The sequence below is a fragment of the Hirundo rustica genome, chromosome 1, assembly GCF_015227805.2.
Source record: "Hirundo rustica isolate bHirRus1 chromosome 1, bHirRus1.pri.v3, whole genome shotgun sequence".
Lineage (NCBI taxonomy): Eukaryota > Metazoa > Chordata > Aves > Passeriformes > Hirundinidae > Hirundo > Hirundo rustica.
Window position 1 is genome coordinate 90,320,066 of NC_053450.1, and position 17,554 is coordinate 90,337,619.

Here is a 17,554-nt window from a genome sequence, read left to right on the forward strand (position 1 = left end):
AGCTCCTTGGCTCAAAGTATTTTCTCAGCTTGTCTTCTGTCCTGCAGCCCAGTGTGCAGGCAAGGAGAGGATAAACAAAGCACAGATTGCCTTTAAGTCATGTTAGCCACAGATCACTGCTAGACTAAGATTTCACTTCATTTTATTTTGGACTGTAATCTTTTGCAAAGTTTTTTTAATAGGACCAATGACACTTGGATAACACAAAGCAGTAAATAACAGTTGACCTTTGCTTACGTAAGATCAAGTTGTACTTTGCTTTACAGTCCTTTTTCAGATATTTCAGATCAAATTTTGCTTGCAGTTATGTCTAGATATTTTCTATTAAATCCATCAGGTTGGGTAGCACTGGCATTGTAAAGAAAAACATAAATTTTGCCCCAAAATGCGCTGTTCTACCAGTCCATTTTATTCTGTGTAGGTACAGGTCTTTTAATTATCAAGCTGATTCCTGATTTGAAGTGAACTTCTGCTCAGTGCTTGAAGAAAGTATGCAGCAGACAATATACTACCTGAGGAGCAAAGGAGAGGTTGAATCTAAATGGCAGGAAGACAAACAAGCATGAGTAGCTGTGATCATTGCACATTTACACATGCTCTCATGCATTTGTTCTTAGTTTCCTCTTGCTAGTCATAAAAACCTAGTCAAAATCCATAAGTGGAAGAGATGTAGCTCATGGATTATGTTTCCGCAGCATGTGCTAGGTGTGGATTGATGTGAGCAGCTATTCTGTGAGATTAAGTGTGTTAAGAAACATGCAATAACTCAATTTAGGGAGTGAACCTTCTAGAGCAGCTTATTCAAGGGCAATATATATATAGATATATACAGATATATAAATAAAAGATATTGCATAACTCAGTAAGCTGGAACGAGTTGGAGAGGCATAAAGTGGTGTATGTTCTTACAATTCATGTTTTATTTTAATTTGTTACTTTGGCTATATAATTTAAAAGCCATTCCCATTCTTGCTATTTGTAGAACATCTTTTCCTTTGTGCAAAAATGTTTTATGTTACTTTTGAATTGAATTTATGGATTGCATGACCCTGAGCAGAAGTAAAAGCAGTGGAACACATAAAAATAGTAGGTTTCTGTTTTCAGCTTCTTCTCACTTTGAAATGAGACATGAGTATTTTAGAGTCTTTTTTCTTATGTGATTAATACTTCCCAAAAATATAGACACTGAGAGGTCTCTAAAAGTAAAATATTTTACTAGATTTACAGGCCTCTCAGTGTTATAGTTGTAATAATACCAGTAAGATGTAAACTGAATGTGTAGTGTCTGGACCACTATAAGAAAGTGCCTAGATCTTCCATCTCCACTTATTTCAGTGTGATTCAGAAGGGACACCATATTTCCTTCAGCAGTACATTAATGTGCACCGGCATATGCTCTTTCCTCTTCTCTACATTTGTCAAAGCCCATCAGGAGTTTCAGATTACCAATTCCTACTGGATTTAGTAGCAACTGGAAAGCTTAGTGGCCAGGAAGCTTAGGAGAAGTGGATATTTTCACCCCAGTTCCTAGTGTTTTGTGTTCCTGGATGTTGCTTCACACCACAGTGTTCAGAAGGGCTCAGGACGTTCTTGAGCATTACTGACTGACATGCCAGGGCAATGCAGATGAATTGGGTTGTGAATGACTTCAGACCTTGGTGGGCACATTCAGCCAGGTGAAACTGCACAAACTGGATCTGACAGAATAGCTTGTCAGACTTGCACACCATGCATAAAGCTCAAGGAGGCTACAAAACATAGAGCAGCATGGTGGAAATGGAGTAAATTCTTTGGGAAGAGTCAATATAAAAAACTAATCAGGCACCAATCTTTTTTATAGACACAGTAAAGAAACTCTTAAATAGTGTATTCCTGGGAAATGTAAATCCTGATAAAACTTTTTTAATGCACATTAGATGTCTTGTTTAAGTGTATGTATTTACCTATCACACTTCTGCTGGCTACTGTGTACTGCTTACGGCCCTGGGCCAGTTTGAAAGAATTCCATTTGTAGTGAAGGTGTGGCTCTCTGGACCTGTTCCTGGTGATTCTAAGGTGGGGGAATAAAATAAGTCTTTTTTTGCCTCAGTGAGAACAACGGTAGGATTCAAGGAGCTAACAACCCTTTGGCAGTATTAGTACTTGGTCTACCTTCCTGTTTGAGAATACCAGGTCTTTAAAAATATACCTGTAGGTGTGGTTTTGTGGCATCAGTTTTTAGAGGTATATAATGTAGATATAGTTAATATAGATAATTAGATCGCTTTGGTGTTAATGAAGTGCTTGTGAGATTCTTGGAGAGCTTTACGTATGACAGTTCTCATCAAAGCCATGTTCCAGGTGTACCCAAACCTCAGGCAAATGTATGTGAGATGAAAATTACACCAAATTTTGGTGGCTCCATCAAAAAATCCATAATGCTTTTTCTGAGTTGATTTTATCACAATGCTGGCAAAACAGTTTCAGGGTTTCAAACATTTTAGTGATGGTCTTATGGTTGTCATGTAGTTTCCCCACTCTATCCTTCTTAATTAAAGGAGAGTAAAGAGGAAATACTGTCATTGATTACATCTCCGTGACCCGCTTGAGAATAAAGGGATTGCTCTGGTGTACTGAGAGCAGTTTCTGACCGACTATGGCTGTAATGCCATCTGCTAATTAAAGGATTTGGCAAACTAATTGCAATTTTCTACTTAAATTAGAAAAATACTCAGTAGAATCCGTGCTTCTTCTTCAGCTTGGGAGATGTATAGAGACATCAGGACAGACAATGGCTTAGTAACAAAATAGACTGGCGCTGGAAAGACTAAAACCACCATTCTTTACAAAATTCTTTACAAGCAAAAAAATGCAACACTTCTCACCTGTAAAACATGGTTCTCTTCACCTCTTTCTCTCTACCCATCTGTGTATGCACACACTTCATAACTCTTTCCTGTTAACAATATTATTTTAATACTAGGCAATAGTTGTCCACAGCACCAGCAGTAAGGTTGTTTGAGAAAATAACAAAACATACTGCAGCATTTTATGAAGAACAACAGGAGATCAGAAACCACTTAAGTTGCCCTGACACTGAAATATGATTATGTATTTATAAAGATTAATTTTTAATAACACTGTTAGCTACAAATGTGCCTAGATCACATGTTTGGATACAAATATTCCTTGAACTCTGGTGAGGTTCACATCTAAATCCATAATAATGAAATACATACATTACAGCTAGGTCTGGAATGTACAAAAATGCTGGGTATTCAGTTACTGTTAAGTTTTCATACCTGATTGAATATTATTGGAAATTCTTGTGTTTGTGTTACAACTATGCCCATCATTAATTTCTTTTTGATGTATAGTCAGAATAATGCAGATACTGCAAAGAAAACTGTAGTCCTATTGTTTTTCTTCAGTGTGTAACTCATGACAGTGCAGAATTGTTATTGAACAGACCAGAAAAACAAATACTCATGAATTCATATCCTGAGCATTATCCATTTAATCACATTCTCAGATAAAAGTGTTATAATCTGGGGACTGAAAACCTAGCAGCAATACCATGATTGGACTTTGTAATATCTTCATCTAAGTGTCTTGAAGTTAATGTGCATTTACATATTAAAACTGCTCTGAATCTTGTGTGGTGAAATCCACATGAAATTCAGAGCCAGGAGAGCCAGCCCTGCAGAACTTGCCTTTCTCAAAAAATAACCTGAGAAAAAAGGTTACAGTCAGTGGACACAGCTCCCTCTTGCTTTTCACTTTCAAGTGTAAATCCTCTGCAAGGACTTTTCATTACTGAAGTCTCATGCTTTAGATGTCTCCCGTCTCCCCTCTGCAGAAGTTGTTGGTGTGGGATAGGCAGCTTGACTCACTGCTTTTTTCGGACTCCTGGGGGAGCTTGGACAAACCATGCGCTGTCCCGCACACAGCCACTATGGCTGAAGCCATATAAAGAAGGGTGTTAAAATGTGCTCTGTTTGGGTATGAGTTATCTTTTTCATGTAATATTTTCAAAGGTACAAAGTACATACTGTGTAGTATTAGACATTTCTCAAACAAGATACTTCAGAGCAAAGCTTTTGGGAGACCTGAGAGACATATATGGAGCAAAGCTGGAGAGCGAGGGAAGTATTTCTGCACTGTGAAAAAATTTTGATGCAAACTTATCAAGAGGCTTTGACATTGTTTTGAGTGTTAGAAATGGCAATACTCCCCTGTATCTTTAAGTAATTTATGATGAACAGAAAATTAAAGAGCCCCCCATGTCATAGACTTGAGATGCCCATGCTTTAACATATTTTCCTACTATCATATTTTCCCAAAGCAGAAGCATAGATATGTTACTCTGAAGTTTTGCATACCTGGATTTCATAAATATAGTCTGGAAAAACATCTATTTGAATTTTCTTTTATTTCAGTCATGCATATCCGACTATTGGTATTTTCTTTACATAAATATTTGGACAGTCAAGTTTCACTCACATGATTACCTATAAAAAAGTACTTAGCTGGCTGGATAATGTGTCCATAATTTTACATGAGAATAGATATTTGAAGTAACATAAATAGGATTTACCAAATCCTGTCTCCAGAGCCTTAGCCTCATTGCACATGGGTCTGATTCACACCTAATATAATGCAGACCATTTGAAACAAAATTAAGTCTAAACTGTTACTGACCTAATTCATATCTCAGCCTCATTTTTGTAACAGCCCCTTTGCTAATGATTGTGTGACTCATCAGCTGTTGGGTGATGGGTTCAGTCACAGCTGACTACTACCCAGCACACTCTTCAACACACACGTGCACTGATTGCTCTGGGTGAGCTTCTCCATAATTTACCTGAATGGAGAATGAAGACAGTGGGGGAAGGGGAAGATTTGTTGAGCTTCAGTAACAGCAGTTCAAGGATGTTAGACTGCTTAAATAAATGTATTGAAAAATCAGTGTGCTTATTTTATTTGCTCTGTTGGAATATATGTATACGAAATATATGTAAACTGTAGAAATAACAGTGAGAGGCAAGACTTTCTAAATCACTGGAGATATTTTTATTTCCGTTTTCAAGATTCATTTTCTTTTGCAGGTTTTAGCTAGGCAGTGCATGGTAAGTGTACAGCTTTCTGTATTTAAGAAGTGCTCAGTACAGAATATAGCTCTTGAGAAACCATTCATTTTAACCAGATAAATTTTGTGTAGATTAAATTCAGCAAGGAAATCTCCCTCAGGTGGCTACACTAGTCACTAATATTTCTAGTTCTAAAGGGAGCCCAGGAGAGCAGTAGACAAGAAGAGCAGTCAAAGCCAGTGTTGGAACCCTGCTAGTAGCAAATGGAGGGTAGTCAAGACACCTCCTGTGTTGTCTGAGATTTCCTTCCTCTTCAGCTGAGCTCAGTTATTCTCATGCATAAGGTGATGATGTAAAGTGTATTTGCTCCCAGTCTGGACTCTGGTCAGGAGGTGCTACCTACACCCACACAGAGCACTAAGAGATCTCTCTCACCAGTCATTCCCTCCTCTTTCTGCAGAGTTTGCACTGTCTACTGCAAAGGCTTTTTGCCACACTTACACAACTGCTTAAATTTGTAGCAGAAGGTCCATTTTGGCAGAAATTGCAGCAAGGGGTAGGACTTATTTCTGAATTTTGTTCCCCATTGTACTTTGAAGTTGATTAAAGTCAGAGTGATGACTAAGCAGCTGGGCTGGGAATCAGAAAACCGTGTTATGCTCTGAGCTCTGCTGCCAATCTGCCATGCAGTGCAGAGTGGCTCTTCATTTCTGCAGTTCTGGAGCTTTGCCATAGTGGTGTTCAGTGGGGTATTATTCTGGGGATGCTCTCTTGCTGCTGCCAGTGATGTGTTCTGTGTGTGCTTGGAGATCACCATGCCTCTCTGCAAAGCAAGACCTTCACCCCAGCATTCACCTTAGTCTTTCCAGCCTTTCAGGGACTTGTTCAGTAAACCTTGCTCCTCAGTCTCTCTGCCCTGAACATTAATGTAAGCCTTCACCCAGTTATTTCAGCATGCCCTAGAACTGAAAATAGCCATGTGACCTCCTCTGTAAAAAAGGCAAAACCTGGTCAGCCTCTGTTGAAGCTGGTTAAGTGTTGGTTTCAGTCACTGAAAAAGTCTTTGAAGGCCCAAGGTCCCCTCTGTGATGGAAATATTATTGGCAAAGAAACTAGCTATAGGCAGCTGGCTGTAAGAAATATGAAGAACATGCCTGTTTAATCAAAAGCTATTTCTACCTGGTCCAATTAGTAACTAATTTAAATGGAGATTTTTTTAAAACTGAAAATTTATGTCAGAATAGGAGTATAAAATGATTTAAGGCTAAAATATTTGACATGACGATATTCAGTGCTTCAGCCCTAGACAGAAAGAGAGAGAAGCACACAGGCTCTGGGGACCCTGTCAGCAAAAACCCTTGGTTAACTTCCCCCAGCCTAGTTTTATTACTAATGCATATGAAAGGTCAAGCAGATTTCTCATAACAGCCTAGTTATACTGTTTGTCTTAGGAGTCTATTCTCTATCATTAAAGTAGCTGTAATGCAATTAAATGCAGACAATTACCTGTAACCCACCTCTATCTTGTCATATGCCTGCTAAGTCTAAAAAAGAACTTTTATTTGCTGTGTTCCCGTAAGAGTATAATAAACTGGTAGTCACAAAAGGTGACACAAAACATAAATTAAAACCTGCGATGAGATAAAGCCCACTGTTCAATATGCTTGCCATATAAAACAGACTTGACTTCCAAATTCAGATTTTTAGACTCAATTCTTGTCCAGCATTTGACGAGAATTAGCCTACAATTTTATTTTGACTTCACATTCAAGCCAGACAGTTGCCTCCCCCATCCTGAGCTTGGCAACAAGACATAGTTATAAAGAAGACGACCAGGTCAAAGATGAAAAGCAGAAAAATAAATTGGAACCTCTTTTTTATACTATTAATCTTAAATAAATAAGTTGTGTTTACTGTAACTCGAGTTTCTTTCTTTAAAAAGAACATTAATGTTATTGGCACTGGTTGTCAGAGAACACCTACAAGGATGTTACTTGTAGAAATACATGGCAAAAAAGGTAATATTTTGAATTGCCTTACTTCTTCCACTGTAACAGCTCAGATTTCTTATCTGCCTGCCTGGAAAACCAGGAAGGCACACAAATGATTTCCTGTAGGCATATCACCAATTTCTGTTGCTCTATTCATCAGCTCTTCAGGGAATCCCTAGCATGGCAGTGATGTGTGCTCTTCCTTAATGTAAAATGCAGGCATATTAGGATTAGAAATTTTTTACACAAAAATACCTGTTCATGTGTCTAAAATAAGTCTGACCTGAGAAAACTTTTCCTTCATTTCATATTAAACCTAACTGGACTTAAAAAATTACATTAAAATCTGTTCAGGGTTAGAGGCTTCCTGTGGAACCTTTGTGTGAGCTTAGAGCAGAATAATGTGTTGGATAGGGTCTTGTGCCAGCGAGGGAGTTAATTGCGTATTGCCTCACCATTTCAAACTGGACCATGAATTTCCCTTTGGCTCTTGCTCTTTCTTGCTTTTTCCTCTTCGTTTACGCGTGCTTCCTCCAGCAGTTTTTCCCTCCCCTCCCTCCTTCATCCACAAAAATGCCTGTGACCCTCACCACTTCTGTGCTGCCAAAGGCGTTAAACCAGCAGCAGCAGGAGAGTGCCAGCCTGGATAGGGCATGCAGCTGCGTCATCCCGCTGTGCCTGTGCCCCAGAGGCACATTGTGAATTGGTGTCTCTCACAGCTGAGCCCCCAGTACTCAGAGGTGAAGGCTAACAGGAATATGATATTCTCTGCAAAAGCTAAGTTTAGAGAGCAGCAAACTTGACTGCTTTAGGCATGCTCTTAGCAGACAGTTTTTTCCATGCATCTATAGAAGGACAAAGTGAATTCAAGAGGACAGTTTTGTCCTCTTAGAGCACTTTCACCGCCTTAAGGCCAGTAACACGTGTATTTTGAATTCAAAGGGCTGGACACAGCCCCTGCAGCTACTTTTCTGGGCAATAATGCACTCACCACAATGGACTATAAAACTAGGCAAATATTCCCCCCTTACTCCCCGCTGCAGCCATCTAGAATCTCTTTTGGTAGATCCATATTTCCAACTGAGATTGTCATTCACGGAATAATAACATTAAGCTCAGTTTTTGTCAATACTTCTTTTTTTTTTTTTTTTTTTTTAACTCCTGTTTAGTTTCTAAATAAAAAGCTGGTATACTGGAAGAGAAATTATCCATCTCCTGGTTCAATTTATCTGGTTCTCTTCTGGTTGTGGTCTTAGATCGTTGCAGGCAAAGAGCTAGATCTTCTTGAGTGCCCTAAGGCATCTGTAGGGGACTAAAGTGTTTCCCTGACACTTACAATAATTCTGTCACTCTTACCAAAATTACTGTTTCTGCAGCACCCCACAGGGATAGCATGGTGTTGAGAGGTAGCTTTGGATGAAATTCCATGACATTTTTCTTCACATCCTAAAAATAAACTGAAATGTATTTTCTCTGGAGTGTTGTGGTGTGTGTTTTCTGAAACACTGTTTTTCAGCACTTTTATTTTGCGAGATGGCTTATCAGAGAATGTTATAAGACTCTGTAGATATTTAATAGTTTTTGAAAATTAAGACCTTTTAAGCTGAACTCTAGAATCGAGAAGCACAGGTTGTGTGTTGTATCATTGTATTTTAATGTACTGAAAAGCACTGAAGTAAGTCTTGATTTTAGGTAATAGAATTCAAACTGCAAACACACAGTTGACAGCACTACAATAGCAAATATTAAAATGAGATTTCTCTGAGGGTATGTAGTTGTATCTTATATATGGAAAGCAATTGGCCAAAAATAGACCTTAAAAAATAATTCTTAAACAGGCCCACAAGGACACTGTGTATATTTTTCTCTCATTAAAATTTCCTGTTGTCTAAAATTATCTTTAATTAGGATTGCATAACCTAACAATAAAACTGCTGAGGATTAGAACCAGCAGATACATTCAGCTCAAGGCTTTAATTAGATTAAGCTCTTCATTGCCAGAAGTAAGAGATGGAGCATTAGACCTCTTTAACATTTAATTTGGAGAATGCTTTATAATTGTATTTAATATTATGTGGTAAAATGATTTTTTTACAGGGAAAAAAAAATGAAACAGTCTGCCAACATCTTTTTATGTAATGCTTGCTTAGCTGTTTCTCGCATTTAAAGACAGATTGTTTCAGGAAGGCATACCAAGATGGGAGGGGGAGGTCCCATGTGTAAGTACAGCCTCATAAAAGTACAGCTTGCCTCTGAAGTAGCTTTGTCAGTAGCTACCTCCCTTTCATCCCTATTTAATCCTGTTTTCCTCAAGACCCATGGAAAACATTTGAAAAAGTGTAACTCTAGTGGTATTTCTTGTAAATCATCAAATCCATGATCTGTCATCCCAATGGCGGGATCACCAGTGCATTGTGCTTTATGCTGGAATACATTTCTACTCAGAATATGATGTTAGGTTACTAATAAGCAAATTTACTAGCCTTTTCAGGGCTACAGAGTGCAAATTCTCAGTGCAAGGATTGGAGATTCAAACTTACAGCTCCAGGTACCAGGCCATCACCATCCAGTTGTGGAAACAACAGTATTTTACCAAGATCTGTTGTAATCGGCACTGTTCACCTTCCAGCTACTTCTCTGAGACTGTCAAGAGTATGGAATGGAGCTTATCTCCACTTTGTTAGCAGGAGATTCCCAATATGGGGCATGGAGCAGATTATTAGGGTTTATTTGTTTCACCAACACAGCCATGTAAGATTTAGTCAATTCGTTCCTCTCTGTGCCTGTACCACAACAATATCCTGGAGTAAAAAAGTACTAAAAAGAAAAAGAGTAACGTCTTTGTATAAAAGTAGTCTAAAACTTCAGACAGGCTCAACCTGGCTAGTGAAGTTTCAGGTTCTTTTTCTTCTCTTCAGTGCCCTTTTCCTATTGTCCAAACTTTAGTACAGATATACACACCTCAGTAGAGGAGATAAACGCTATGGTGTTTAACTAGAAGATTCCATTTATAATTAAAATATGAAAACAAGTTCCTGAGCCATTAAATGCCTTTGTCCCAGAGATGTTTTGGTAACGATTTTGGGAAACATTCTCTCTAGATTTCAAAACATTCTGTTTTCCTGCATTCTTATATTTCAACAGAAAAAGGGATTGCAATAGTAGTGTTGATGTGAACTGTGTGGCTTCATTCCGTCAGGAAGAATAATAATAAATGTATTAAAAGTAGCATGGATTAAAGTTTATAACCAGTTTAAGATATTTTTATTAATAGGTACTAAAGTAAGGTAAGGGACTGTAGCTAATAATCAGCAAGGTTTACTATTTCTCAGTGAAAAAAATCATAGGTGATGTCAGGTGAAAGCTGGGCTTAGTTATTTTTGTCTTGGTGGACGTGGATCCTGGTCTATTTGAACACGGTTGTAATGCTTCAGAGTATTTCTGTTAACCAGCCCAATAATAGTGCGACAGACACTGCTTTCTTCCCAGTGAAAGGAGGCTGCCTTTAAGGAGTTTGACCTTCTACCACTTTAAAAAATGTCCTTGATGAACAGAGTTCAGGTAACTAAACCTGTCTAAAGGTTGTTCTGCTGGACTAATAAAATCTGTCATTATTCAGTTCCTTAAATTCAGCGGTAAATTACACTGTGGGAGCATTTGCCCTGAGCATTCATACTCGGACAGAGATACGTGACAGGGTCTTTTTAAATAAAAATGTTAGATGAAGGCAATGTAATCTTAAGGGAAAGCAATTCATATTATGACAATACCTTATCTCTTGTCTCATTTAAACTGGGTTCCTCTGAAGTGAACCTCTCATCACAAACCTATCTGAGGGTATCACGGTAATATGCTTGCTTATTTCCAAGCAGAAAGGTTAATATTTTTAATTAAAAAGAGGCTTGCTAAGGTATTTCTTAAATCAACTGTCTTTGATGATAAGAGCTTCTTAGACATTTTAAACTTTTTATTTATTTATGTTGAAGCCATTTCTTCCTCATTTAAATTCTACTGGAGAAAGCAAAGTCATCACAAATGTTAAAGTCTGCAGGGAAGATGATAGTTTTCAGCTCGCTGCAACAGAACTTATTAAGGCTAAAGGCTTATTTTCCTCCCTTAAATGAGTACTCATGTGAAAAATATCATGTTTCAGTTTTTCCAGCAAGATTTGTGTTTTACTTGTACATTTAGAGATAGCATTTGTAATATTTTCAGAGTGAGCCTGATATTTATACTTAGCAAAGTTCAATTAATTTCAAATGAAACAGTGCTTTCATTTCAAAATAGTAACTCCTGCAAACCCATAGTTTCCAGGGTGTATATCGGACTAGTTTAGTTGGAGATGTAGGTTCTTTGATTTTTTTAGTTACTGGCCAGGTTTATGGATCCAACCAGCAAAGTGATCAGATAATGATGGTAACCACTCCACCAGTACAAGCAGTTCCTTCATCCACAAGAAGTTACGGGAGTCAGAACTCAGATTATCAGCTGGGAGTAGCAGTAAAAAAACGAGTTGTATTCCCACTTTCTAAAGAACAGAGGGTTTTGTGCGGGGCAGATGTGTTGTCATCCTGGTGTTTATTGCTATGAGATCTATGGGGCAGAGAGCAATGGTGCTCCATCCTACAAGGTCTATGGGGCCAGGAGGGCAGGCTCCTCCGTCCACTGGCATTAGTTGCTGAAGGGTGGTGAGGGAGCTTCCTCTGTGGATAAAGCACAGATGTGGAGTTTGCCTTAGATTTCCCATAAGAATAGTATGCAAGAGAAAGGATGTTAACACACTTCTCTAATATTTGGGCTCTTTGATCTTCCTTGACAGAAGCTGCTGTTGAAATTCAAATGATTTATTAATTACAGTGCAGCACCTCACAGAATAAGAGAATTGGGTTGTGCTATAATTTATGAGTCCAGCAAAACAACCCCATGGAGCTTTACAAAAACTGGGGAGTATGGGGGGAAAAGAAAAAAAGAAAGAAAAGAAAAGAAAAGAAAAAAAAAAAAAAAAAAAAAAAAAAGAAAAAAAAAAAAAAAAAAAAAAAAAGAAGAAGAAGAAGAAGACAAAAACTCAAGCCCTGATTTAAGAAAGCTAATAAGTAACTACTTTTTACCAGCCTGGCAAGACAATTTCCCCCCCTGTTCTCCAGTCAGCCTGTATGTAGTTACTACATACATATTTTCAGGAACTGAAGGAGAGGAAAATAATCAAAGAATAAGAAAGGAACACCTTCCTGAAAAACAAATCAGCAAACAGAGAATAAACAATGATTCTTCTTGGGTGTGGTCTTCCTGGTAAGAAGATTCTAACTCATGTGGGATTTGATAATTTTGTTTGGATACAATCAAGCTTTAAGACAGATTCATCCTCTTGTCAAGCTCCAAAGCTGTAGGATTTTACAGTTTAAAGGAAGTATTTTATTTTATTTTATTTTATTTTATTTTATTTTATTTTATTTTATTTTATTTTGTTTTATTCATAAAAACTGACTTGAGGAAGTATTCTTCAGCAAAATGTTGAAATAATTCTAATTTTTTTAAGAGCCACAAAACTATTGTGAAACTGTGAAAAACATCACCTCTCCACTCTAGGAAGTGTGGTTAGAAGTCTGCCAGTGTTGGTGGTATAAGCAAGCCTGGCTCTATGCCGTACCTTTATGATTAAGTTAATGAGCAGCTCTTTCATATATATCTTCTGCACCCTGCAAAATAAGCAGACTCGTGTTTCTCTTATAAAAAATTAGCCCACAGTCAATGAACTCCCCCTGATGCTTGTGCTCTTCATGAGTAAAGCTAAGTACATGGTTCCCTGTGAATGTGAGGATATGTTTAAAGGACTATAGCAGAATGCAAAGCAAAACAGTCTATTAGCAAAATGGGCCAGAAGAAAAATTCCCATATGTCTATATTTATTTATTTATTCATAGTTTCTAGAAAGCTGAACTCTTATCGTATTTTCCTACACACACACTTTGGGAAAAGCTCAGAAAACTTTCTTGCGTTATCAAGACATTTGCTTTCCCATGGTAAGCTGATGAATTCTATCAAGGACAAATTCATAAATAATCAAGTTTTCACCAGACAGGCTTTCCTCATCTCTTTTCTCCATCAAAATTCATATACAGCTTTTATTTTAGAAAGTTCTTAAAAATATCTAAGCCAGACCTGCTCCTTCTTTTCTCTCAGCTTGTGGTACCTGTCCTGTGCACTTACCTTTGCACATCATGAAAGTAAAAACTTCCTTTGCAGCTGCTATCAGTGTATATGTGCAGTCCTAGATTGGCTTTGTTCAGGTCCAAGCCATAGGGAAGAGGTATATGGTCCCCTGCTTCAGCACCGGGATATTACAATGCAGGGTCTGTGCTTCTCTGAAGGGTTTTTGCTCTTACTGCATAGTGAAGGCTAGGTTCTTAGTGTTTCTTTCTCCCTTGGGATTTACATTCTTTCTAGGGAAACCAGCAGAACTCTGGAAAGTGGAAAGTGTTAGTGACTGGCTACAGGATCCACTGTACTCTCTAAGTTAAACTATGAACTAAGGGAAATCATTCTCCTAAGGATTATGGTTCAGAGAAAGGCAGGTTTTAAGAACTACTTGAGTCAATGAAGATAACAGAAATTTCCTCAAAAACAAGAACACTAACTTAGCCTTTGGATCGATTTCCACTTGGGGCAATTATTTCAGCCTTCCCCAATCGTACTTTGCCCCTGAAATTTCAACTGATGTTGGCTTTCTCCCTTCCCTAGAGAGTCGCAGTGCTGTGTTTGCTAGCACATCACAGTTATTGTTTCCCACCCCAGTACTGGCTGCACTTCAGGGGTGGCTGAGTAACCTGTTTATATAGGCTCAGGATGTATTACTGTCCTTCTGATGAAAGATAATACCAAAAGCAATTTTAATGTGACAATTGATTTCTTTCTTTAAAGTTTGATTTGGTTGTCAGAGCCTGTACCTAATGCTTATGTTAGTGCGACTGCTCTTCTTGCAATGTCAGGTGCAAAGAAAAGGAGAGAGCAGAACGCAATCAAAAAGTCACTTGAAAAAAAAATGCCTCTCCTTTATAAATAATGTGGGAAATCAAATGTATCATAGATTTTCCTTTGAGCTCTGGTGTCTGATCTATGGTAAAAGTGACCTTCAATGGGAAGAGCACTTCTGTTTCCATTTTCTTCTATTTACAAGGAAGATGGAGGTTATTATGTATTTATATTTGCATTTTTTCATGCATATAAAAATGGCAGATTTGTATCTGCCCTGGAAGACAGTTATTCTGAGCTGTTCAACTTATGTCCCCCCAGAAAATAATGGCAAAAAATGTTACCAAATCTGTGCAAAAGTTTGGTTTTCATAGCATCAGTCAAACACATATGATTAACTCTTTGGGGAAAGAACAAATTTATGGAGTCTGTTTACATTGCACAGCAAATATAATTTCAATCCCTTAAAAGGTCATTAATAAAACCAGAGGTAAACAACCACCTTTTTAGCTGATATTTCTAAGATGGAATGAAAATAACAATATGAATCTATCTCTTTTCAGGCCTTTTTATGTACTAAGAAAAATTCAAATAGAACAAGCAACTGAAATTTATTTTTTTAAAAAAGAAGAGATTCTTGTTTTTTGAATTACTTTTTAAACTGTGAACTTACACTGTTGTTTAGAGTAAATTAAGTAATGCAAAAATATGGGCACCCTGCTGCATCAATTTATGCCTGCAGTAAGCACATGAACTCTAGTGAATAATTTCATCTAAGATTTAAAAAGGTAATGAGAGCAGGATTTGGTTCTGTGATTGTAGTAATTAATTACCTAAGTCAGGCCTTTATTTTTTTATTGAAAGAAAGTCAGAACTCACTATAATATGTTGAGATGGAGGGAAGCCACCTGGCATATCCATATCTATCAATTGACTAAATAAATGCAGAGTCATTAAATATAAAATCATAATTATTTGTTCCTCTTCTGTCCCTTGCCAAGGCAGTAAACCTGTTCTGAATATGTTCAATTCCACTCCATATGTAATGGTGCCAGAATATTTTCCTTCAGTGGTACCTGGGGCTTTGAGCAACTTGGTCTGGTGGAAGGTGCCCCTGCCCATGGCAAGGGAGTTAGAACTAGATGATCTTTAAGGTCCCTTCCAACCCAAACCATTCTACAGTTCTGTGATTAGCTGACACACTTTCCTGATTCTTCCTTGAAGTCTAACAAACAGCATAAAAAAGGTTATTTGAATTCCAAAATATTTATTTTGCAGATAATCCCTCAGAGCTGTATCAATGCATAATACTGCAGTATGCAGCTGTGTGTTATAGTTTTATTTGTCATGTAGAAGTAAAAAGTAGACCCTGCATGTCCTACTCGGCCTTTATGAGAGGATGGGAGATGTGCAGTCTTTACTTTGACCAACACAGAGAAGAAAATTTCCAAACCGGATGCATTTTCAGTTTTATATTTATTTGTTTAATTAACTGCTGAGTTTGAAAGCAAGAGGTTTCACATCAAATTAGCCTAATTATCAGACTCTTGCATCGGCAGCAGTCCCCTGAGAAGGTGCAATAGATGGATAAGATAACAGAGGAGCATGTTTCAGATTTTTCCTTTTTAAGAGGCTGATGAGAGCTCCTATCTGAACATAGGGTGGGTCACAATGGAATGTGCTAGTTCACCTTCACAGAATCCATTCATTCCAGTGTCTTTGCACTGAGGAGTTTTGTTGATACCAAAAAGTCTTGGTGTTTGGTTGCTCAATCAGTAAAAATACATTAATATTATGGAGCTCAACCATCCATAGCTCAGCTCATACAAATTGTCTTTATCATCTTCATAAGATGCCAGAAGATGGGGACTGGTGTTTAAAAAGCTATCCAAATAATGGCATGGAAATCTTGGGAGTATAATTCTGACATCAGTCACTCAGCTCTGCTCAGAAAGGTAAAAAATCTTGTTTTACAGAGAGCTGCTTCTCACTTTCCCTTAATGCTTCTCACTTTCCCTTCGTATTTCAGAATGCAACAACTTAGCTCTGAACAGCAACGCATGCGAGAGTATTTAACTAGTATTTAGCCCAGTCAAGCTTTTAAAAGTTTGTTTCTTCATAAAAGCATAATTTGGGAATATTTTTTTTTCCCCAGTTCGGAACAATTGCTTCATGCTACTGAGGCAGAAAAGGCAAAGATTTAATAATGCTGTCATTTTGAGAGTGCACACAGTGTCTGTATGAAGGCAGCATCATTACACTCAGTCACTTAATGCAGCTCTGGGGTCAGATTGGACTGCCAGGCAGCCCGGCAACAAAAGACAACACAATGTAAAGGACTTCTGCTATAAAAAAGTACATCAGAAATTTTATTTTTGTCTATTTAGTCCTTTCTCCCTCCAAGAGGTTCATTAGTCTCCAGTGGTAGATACAGTATGATTCCTGCCTTTTAAAGAATGATGTCAAAGGAATAATTCTAGCTGCTTTTCATGCAGATACTTGAACACCTGTTTCTTCTTCATTTATCTGCCAAAGAAGATTAGTTCAGGATAACACCTACTGATTTTATGGATTACTGCTGTGGAGGTTTTTGCCTCACAGTAATAAAGGTGAATATCACAAATGGCTTTTCTATCGGCCTTAAGCAAAATTATATGTAACAAAATCATAAGATGTGTGGGTTGTATGATAATTTTGCTTTAATGTTAAGCTAAATTTAAGATGCCATCATATGTAACTGTCGTGTTTCTTCACAGTGTATTCATCTGAAATGTATACCACCCCCTTATTCTGTAAGCCTCCTAATTATTATGGCAAATTCAAATATCTTGTAGTCAACTGGTTTCAAGGAACCTTGCAATATTTGCACATTATCAATGTCATCTCTTCCTGCTGCTTATTCCTCATTTGCAATTATAATAATTCATGATATTTCAGCCATCTCCACAGCAACTAATTATGATGGTAGAAATAGACTGGCATCTATTGATATTATGCAACGGAAATAAGTGAAATTTCACAAAAATAAATCATCCAAATCTTACTGATGTTAAAAAAGGCTAAGGTAAAGTTGGAACAGAAGAATATTTAGGTAGAATTATGCACTAAATTGGTGGGTTTTTTCCTGACATATCTGAAATTCGAAGCTACAGAAGTAATATTTTAATTAATGTATTTATAACAACATAATGGTATTTTGATATCTTCAGAAAAATATTTCAAGGTAGTGTCATCTTTGAATAAACTTGCAATTGCCATAGAGCAGTAATTTGCATTATCTCAGTGGTTCTTTTGTGAAGTGTTTGTCAAAATCTGCAGAACAAGTTGACTTTATTCTCTGTTAAAAATCCATCTGCAGTCAGGTCAAAACCCAACACCGGGCAGAATTTAAGATTTAGTGTTCACATTCCACTGTCACTTCATATACTGTATTGCCAGAAAGCAATTAATAATAATTAAGATTTGTCTAACATGAAGTACAGCACACAGTCTTGTATTTCCTAGAACTGAAAGAAGCAAAATAAA

General features: G+C 37.4%; 1 protein-coding gene across 10 annotated transcripts in view; it reads left to right on the forward strand.

Annotated features, from left to right (window-relative positions):
- Positions 1-17,554, forward strand: part of PHACTR1 (phosphatase and actin regulator 1) — a 305,882-nt gene that overhangs the window by 198,610 nt on the left and 89,718 nt on the right. The gene's annotated exons all lie outside the window — the stretch shown is intronic.